This window comes from Chenopodium album, chromosome 3 (genome assembly GCF_948465745.1).
Source record: "Chenopodium album chromosome 3, dcCheAlbu1.1, whole genome shotgun sequence".
Lineage (NCBI taxonomy): Eukaryota > Viridiplantae > Streptophyta > Magnoliopsida > Caryophyllales > Amaranthaceae > Chenopodium > Chenopodium album.
Genome location: NC_137836.1, coordinates 16,482,995 through 16,491,741, shown reverse-complemented (window position 1 = coordinate 16,491,741; position 8,747 = coordinate 16,482,995).

The window sequence follows — 8,747 nt, the reverse complement described above, 5'->3', positions numbered from 1 at the left end:
GTAAAGCTTTTACCAAGAGATTTTAAATCATTTACAATAGTCATGAATCTACCAAAACAAGTATTAATATCTTCATCCTTAAACATATTAAAAGATTCATATTTTGACATAAGTAAATCAATTTTAGACCTCTTTACCTCACTGGTACCCTCAAAGGCAAGTTCAAGGGTATCCCAGATCTCCTTGGCAGTGGTGCATGCTGAGATCCTGTTTGTCTCATTCTCAGCAATGGCCTGTTGCAGTATCGACATAGCCTTAGCATTTTTCTCCAGCTTTTTGTAATCAGTGGAGATGTATTCATCTTCAGTCTTTGGGACTAGCTTCCCTTCTGGATCAGACTTCTCAATGGTCAAGGGACCATTCTTAACAACCAACCAGCATTCATAATCAATGCCAATGATGATGTTCTTGATTCTGTTCTTCCACCATGCATAGTTCTTCCCATTGAACTTTGGTGTCTTGTTGTCATATCCCATAGCATTCATTTCCTGAGTACTCATGATCTACTTCTCTAGGTGTTACCCTTACAAGAAGCCGAGGCTCTGATACCAATTGAAAGTGCAGCTGGTACTCAAGAAGGGGGGGGGGGGGGTTGAATTGAGTACAGGGCAGTGTTAAGAATTATTGGATTTTCTTCTCTATTTATGTAGGGGGACCAGGTGATGAACTGGTCCTGCAGCGAAAACAGAAAATTCAATAAATAATCAACACAAAGATTTAACGAGGTTCAGCTCAACTCTGAGCCTACGTCCTCCACTACCCTAATTACTTTTATTAATCAACTCTGAAAAACAAAAGCAATTACAAATGATCACACTCGTGATCCCCACACCTAACTCTAGGTGTCACTTCGCACTTGAACTCACAAGCACTTGCACTCACACTCGTAAATGCTACCCAATCACTAACCTCTTAGTGATTCAATACAAACCCTTTGTTTCCCTCTAAATGCTTTCACTCAAAGCTTACAAGAGATAATTACAAAACAATTCTTACTGTGTGCATAAATAGTTTGTAAGAGATGAACTAACTATTTCCCTTAGAGTGTATTTCGAGCTTTCAAAGATAGAGAAGTTTTTCAGAAAAGCTCACTCGAAATTCTGATCGAGTTTATGCTTTTATAAGGTTGGGAGATGAATTCTTTCGTGATCTTTTCAGATCATAACTTAGGTAAATAGAATATCTTTTATTTTGTAAATAAGAGATATTCTAAGATATTATTCTACTTTCCATAAATGGGTAGAATAATATATTCTAAGTTATATGCGAAATAATTCATCTCCAACTCTGCATAAACTGAATCAATTAGTTTAGTAAGTATTCTCTAAGGATAGGAAATATATATTCCAGAAAATATTTACTGAACTAATGTCCAGGTTCATGAAACAAGCTACGAAGCAGCTGTTTCCTAACCTGTTAGTGTCCTAGAGATCAGGTCAACTTTTCCTGATCTCTACAACACTAAATATTCTAAGTAAGGGATACAGATAGCTCACGTACAAACATCCATGCACACTTAACATTATAAAGACTACAAAGATCAACTATCCTAATCTGAGAGACTTCATAATCTTCAAGTCTTGACGGCCTTCCTTGATAGAACATTCTGATACATATTTCTTGAATGCTTTGATTCAAAAGGACTTCATATTGCCTCAAGTACTTGGGATAGCTGCTCCTGTTCAAAATGTCAGTTGATATGATATAAAACCAACAAGAACCAGCTAGTCAGCTGTTTGTCATCACTCAAAACCTTAAGTGACTCAACAGGGGGCTAGTGGCCACTAGGGCCGTCTTCGTCATCATCTCCATCATCCTCGGTGTCGTAAGAGAACCCGTCCAGAGGGATGCTGTGTGGGTCCCAACCACCGGTGAAACCCGGAGGCTAACCATAGTGACCTCGAAAGAGGTCTTGTTGCCATTGAGGCAGCGGGTCAAAAGGGGCGGGAAGCTGAAGAGGGGAAGGTGGGGGGGGGGGGGGGGGGGCGGGCGGGTAGGGTTGACATATGGATAGTTAGGGTCACCCCTAAAATCGCTCCCCCCCGGGGCACGATAATCGTACCCGGTTTCCGTCGGGTAGTCTACCCGGGAAACGCCTTGGGAGGAGGGCCCTTGCCAATAGGGCCAAGTAGGTTGCGATCCCTGCCACTAAGGGACCGGGCCTTGTTGGGGTGGCCAATAGGGGTAATTGACCAGGGGGGTGACCTCACCTCTATCCACGGCCGTACCATAGAGAACTTGGGTTTGCATAAACATACCCTGCTGGTTCTCCATCAGGCTTTGCATGCCAAGTTGCATGCTCGTCATTTGTTGTTCAAGGCTACTCATGCCTTGATGTTGTTGCTGTTGTTGATGCTGTTGTTGTTGTTGTTGTTGTTGCTGCTGATGTTGTTGTTGTTGTTGTTGCTGATGTTGTTGTTGATGTTGTTGTTCGACTACCATATTCCTTGCGCCACCCAAAGCAGTGGGTAACACACCATTGTCTCGCGGAATTTTCCATACATTCCTAGCATTCCGCTCCAAGGATGTACGGCTGGGGTAAGGCAGGATACAATGGTAATCGCGCTCAACAAACCAAGCATGAAAATTGTTGGCATCTGAAGTTCCTTAGAGGAACCCCGACCTTCTCATTTGTTGTATGTCTACGAATAAATCCTTTTCGGCCCCAATTTGAGTGCATGAGGGGAAGAAGCGTTCATAGTTAAGCTTCTTGGCAATCCTTGTGATCATCCCACCAAGGGCAATTTCTCCCGTCTTGTGACCCGACTTGATTGCCTCGCAGCACATAACGAACCAGTACCCCATGTCGAGCCTCCCTCTCAACTCCTCCCTAGTAGCAACCCACAAAGTAAAGAGCTCTTCATGCGAGAGCTTACTCAAGTCTTGCTTGCTAAACACCGCATACCCAAGAATGCGGTGAAGGATACGGAGAACAGGGTGGATAATTTGGTTGGCCACCGAATAACTAGTGTTGAACTCTTCAAAATCGATAATCGTTTGCCACCATCGAAATGCATCGTACTCTGGGAATAGGCTGAATGAAGGGGCAAGGAGGTCCGCCTCGGGGTTCAAATCCAACAATGTATTGAGATCACTAAGAGTCATAGTGTGCTGGTTGTTGAATAGTTGAAAGGAAATTTGGAAGTCGTTGTTACCATAAGGCTCTTTTTCAAATGAGGCCAAGAATTTGAAGGTGGGCTCTTTATATGTTCGATATTGATGCTTGATGAACTCATTCATCCCTAAGTTGTCAAGGAGTGACCTTATGTCATCGTCATTTCCCAAAGCTCTCATGGAGCGTTGATCATAGTGTCTCGTGGGATTTAGCTTTCGTCCTTGAAGGTCATTGAAGAAGGTAGCATGGACCTTGTTCAAGAATTTCAATCGAGGGGGAACATTCGGTCCTTGAGCTTGAGTTTGAGTACTAGGTTCCTCAACCCTTAACCGGGGCTCCTTTCTACTCTTCCTTTTATTCATTGTGCCCTCAAGCAATACAAACAACCAAACCAAAAGAGAACTCCCTTCGAACTCAACCAATAATTGAAACACAACAACAACAACCGAAGCCTTAACAATCTGCAAAAAGGTTAGTACCAACAACTAACCACACAAATATAGCTCCAAAAACAACTAGAATCAACAACAAAGCACTAAATCACAATACATTATGATAATAAGCAATTTTCATGAAAATAGTTGCATTATCATCAATACTAACACAAAATTGCTCAACTCAATTCCATGAAATAGCTTCCAAATCAATAATGTTAACTGTTAGTTGAAACGAATACTACAAGAGGGGGGGGGGGGTGAATTGTAGTTAAGTTCCTAATGACTACTTTTGCAAATTTAAAACAGAATATAAAAGGAACTTGATAGTGCACACACAGTTTTACGAGGAAACCTTCCAGAGCCCAACTGGAAGTAAAACCTCGACCCTTTTAAGGGATTTCAAACACACAAGCAATCCACTATAATAGGGCAATGAAGAAATTACAAACCTATTATAATCCAGACCTTTAAACACAAGTTCCAACTAGAACTTGTAGCACGGTAAGACTCAATCCTACCCAACTCAAATCCCCTGACTTGAATTCACTCGTACTCTCACAGTACCAATGCACTCTTTTTACAAAAGAACTTCTACTGTATGTGATAATAAATCTCATACACTCTCACCAAAATACCCAATCAATTACAGTAAATAATATGTCTAGAATATGTTAGGCAAGCTATGCATAAAACTCGAAACTAATATGACAAGATAAAGCTTGGCAAACTTACACTTTGATAAAGCTCACAAGTTTTTTCTTCACGCATAAACTTACAAAAATCGAAAGCAGTTTTACCTCTACTATTTATACAAGTATAACTTGTATAGAAAGTAGGTTTTCAAAAGATAAAGATGTTAACTTTCCTTATCTCTAAATACGATTTTTGGTAAATCATTTTGTAAAAAAAAAAATCTTTTCCGAAAAATACAAGAAGATATATATTAGAGAATAATATCGTTTTGCAACTGATTTTAGGAAAATAAATTAAAACAAAATCTTTTTTTTTTTTCAAAATCTATCTTTTTATATTTTTCCAATTTTATCTTTTTGCCAAATTATCTTGTCACGTCTCTAATAGATTTCATGCATATCTTATTAACATATTTAACAATAAATCTAGAAGATAAAATTATCTCAATGCCGCGCTTCTGTAATTCTGAATATCTTGGGCTTCACGCAGGCTAGGAACAAGTTCCTGCTGTCACTTGGTCTCCAGTTCACAACTGGAACTTCGCAGACTAAGTTCCTTATGGAACTTACTGTCTTCAGCTTACAACCTTCAAGTTCCTGTTAGGGAACATTCCTGTTAAGGAATTTATTTCTTGTTAGAAAACTCTTCTTCTATTGATTAACTCTTTAAAGATTCTTCAAGTCTTTATAATACAAGATGTTCTTCCTTCACTAGTAGAAAAATAGCAATAGGCAGCCCCCATATGGCACCGGTTCAGGCCAAACCGGTGGCCAAAACCGGTCTAGAAATGGGCGGGATTTTAGAACATGAGAAAAGGCACCGGTTTGGCCTGAACCGGTGCCAAAAATAAAAAAGACACCGGTTTGAACCGGTGCCAATTGAACCGGTGCCCTTGTTAGATAAAAATAAAACCGGTCAAGCTTTATTCCTTAGTTGTCCTTTATATTCCTAACCCTAAATGAGAACTCAGGTTCATTCTCTCTTATTAGCTGCCTCTCTCTTCTCTCTCCTCCTTCTCTCTCCTCTCTTCTCTGTCATCCTTCCTTCTCGATCTCTCCGACCACAACGAAACCTCAGATCTCTTCTCTGTTGTCCTCCTTCTCTGTCCGATCTCGCTCTCCTCTTCTTTCCCCCCTCTTCTCCGACCTTTCTTCTCCCTTCTGTCTTCTGCCCACCACCGCTACTAACCACCGCCGCCACCTGCATGTTTCTGGGTTTAATATTTGAGGTAAGGGTTTACTAACCACCGCCGCCACCTGCATGTTTCTGGGTTTAATATTCGAGGTAAGGGTTTCTGGGTTTGATTATTTTTGGTAAATGCCTTGATTTTTTTTGGTTTGATTGTTGTAATATTGTTCAAAATTGATGGGTTTAATTGATTTTTGAATTTTCTGGGATGATTTTGAATTTTTTTTGCGTTTAATTGATTTTCGAAATTGATTTTTCTGGGTTATGAGTTTAATTGATTTCGAAAATTTTGGAAATAATTGATTTCGAAATTTTTGGGGTTAATTGATCTTCGAAAATTTTGGGGTTTAATTGCTTTTCGAAATTTTGGGGTTAATTGATCTTCGAAAATTTTGGGTTTTAAAACACATTAAAAAATTTTGTGGTTAATTGTGTTTCGATTTTTTTTGGGTTTTTTTGGTTATTTATTTATTTTATTATTTTGATTTTTGAGTTCGTACATTATATTCTAAGTTCACAAGTGATGCATGAGTTTTCTGGGTTTTTTTTTCGCATTTTTTGTGAGTTTTATTGATTTCTGGATTTTAATTGATGCAGGTGTTAATTGATGCAAAAGGATTCAAGACTTTGATTTTGGAATATTGTTTTTGATGTTGTAATTTTTTATTTGTATTTTTTTTTTGTATTTTTCAATATCAATTTAACGTTGAATTTTATTGTATGATTACAATTCATTGTATTTTTTTTTTTGTATTGTACAATAACAGTTGAATATATTGTTATATTTCATTGTCTTTTGCGCTTGTTCTAATTTATATTAGTTGATTTAATTTTTAAGTCAAAAAAAATAAAATAAATTTTGGGCAGTTTTGGCACCGGTTAACCGGTGCCTAATTGGGTATATGGCACCGGTTTTGAACTGGTGCTAAAAAGGGGGGGTATTTGGCACCCCCCACATAGGCAGCGGTTCAAACCGGTGCCTTAGACCGGGTTTGAACCGTTGCCAAAACACTTTTTTCACCTAGTGCTTCACCAAGGTCCATTTCTCCTGTACTTAATCACTTGTAAACCTTTAGTTGAGTTTGCTTTAGTTTAAGTTCATCATCATCAAAACTTATAAGCTTCAACAATTTCCCCCTTTTTGATGATGACAAACTTAAGAAAACTCTTAACAAAAGTTAAAACACATAGAAGGATGTATTTTTGTATTTTTGATTTTTTGACAGAAAGTAAACACACAAAAACAAGAAACAAAAATAAAATGAGGAAAATAAAACACACAAAACAAAGAAAAACAGAACATGAAATAACTAAGCTACCAAAACAGAGAAGTTTTGATATTTTCTCAACTGGAACCCAGAACGACTGAAACCTTCAAGTTTGCTTCTTCTTTTCTCCCTTTTGGCATCATCAAAAAGTCCTGCTTTTTCAAGATTATTAAACTTCTGACAACAGCCCCACAAGCAATTCATCGAGTGTGGGAAATTGAAGGCAGCACTGCTAACTTACTTCCAATAAGTTCAACTTTTCTACATAAGCTTTCACAATATAACACACACATGGTTGCACCAAGTTCCAAAATGTTTCATTACAGTCAAAAGAAACTTCCTGCTTAGTTTTCCAACATATTTCAATATAAAAAAAATTCTAAAACAGAAATTGAAATGTGACAAGTTCATGACTGAAACATAGAAAAACAAAAGTAAGGCTAGAAGTAGGCTAGACAAAATGGGATGGATGAGGCTGGTCTTGTTTAAGTTTCAAGGAGTTCAAGGATCTTCTTGTTGTCTTCAATATTCTGCTGCATATACTCCTCCAGCTTATCTTGAAGACGCTTAAGGTCCTTCTGGAACTCCAACTTTTGTAGTTTGAGACTACTCTCAAGACCTTGGACCTTCTTCTCAAGATCTTGTATCTGCTCTGTGGCTGTCTTCAACTGCTTTTCTGCAATGTTAGCTCTGTGTACCAGTTCAGCCACTTGTCCTGCAATGACTTTTTCCTCATCCTCATCTATCTCAAGTGGTTTCTCCAAGATAGTTTGAGGAGCCTTACCAGCTGAGATCCTCCTACTCTTCCTCACAGCTTTTTCTGGAACTTCCTTCCCTTTTATTTTTCCTCCCACTGCTTTCTTTACTTCACTTTTTCCGACCTTTCCATTTACTACTTCAAGGTTTATACCTTGAAGTGTTTCCCTATTAATCACATCTTCTGGTTTTTCCTCCAATCCCTCATAAACTCCTTTGAGCTTCACACCTAGACCCTCAAACACAGTAGACAACAATGCACCATATCCCACTTTGTTCTTTCGTGGAATACAGTGTGATAGGTGTTGATACATTAGGGATGGAAATAAATTTGATTTTGATTTTCTTGGAGAGACAAAAGATGACAGCCAAATCCATCAAGCATGCTTGGCTTCTCTTATGAGTTTTGGGCAATATGGTTTTTCTCACCAAATTGAACAATAGCTTATTAAGAGGGCTAAGATCATTGTGGCTCATAACATTCTTCCCCCTTTGTCCTCCCAAGAATTCAACTATATCTCCACTGAGATAGTTTCCTACCTTCACAGTATTCTTCCCCTTCACATACAATTCAAATCCAGCAGTAGGTACATTCAGAATTTTACCTAGTTTCTCAACATCAAACTCAATTTTCTTTTTATTTACTAAGCTAGAAATCTTCCCTTGTTTAACTTGAAATTTTGCACAAAATTCATCCATAGCCACGGGATATAGCGCATTATTAGAAGCAGTAGATAACATATACTCCCACCCTTGAAATTTGATTAAATCGAAGAATTCTAAAAACCTAGCCTTCTTACACCATGTACTATCAAGTCTGTGACCAGTAACATACCTTCCCGCGCTTGCAAGAAGTTCCACTTGGTCATCATCTTCATCAACCTCTTCTTCCTCTTCCTCTACAGAGGCATCTGCTTCACTTTCTCCCTGATTCTCTTCTTCTTCCCGATTTTCCTCTTCGCCTTGATTTTCTCCCTTTTCGAACTCATCAACTTCCTCAATTTCCTTTTCAAGTGACTTTTCTTTCTCTCTTTTCTGTTTCCATTGACGCAATTTATCAAGTACACTTGAAGTACTGTACTCTTCTTCAACATTCTCTCTCTCAACTTCCTTAGGGTTTGAGGATAAAGGTTTCGGGTTTTCAGAGGGTTTGGGAGAATCGGAGGTACTTTTGGTTGATTTTGGAGAAGGTTTATAATTCACCATTGCTAAAGGTGAAGTTTCTTCTTGAATGGTGTGTTCGGTGTTTTGGGAATTTTCAGAAGAAACGATTTCTGCAATGATAACCAT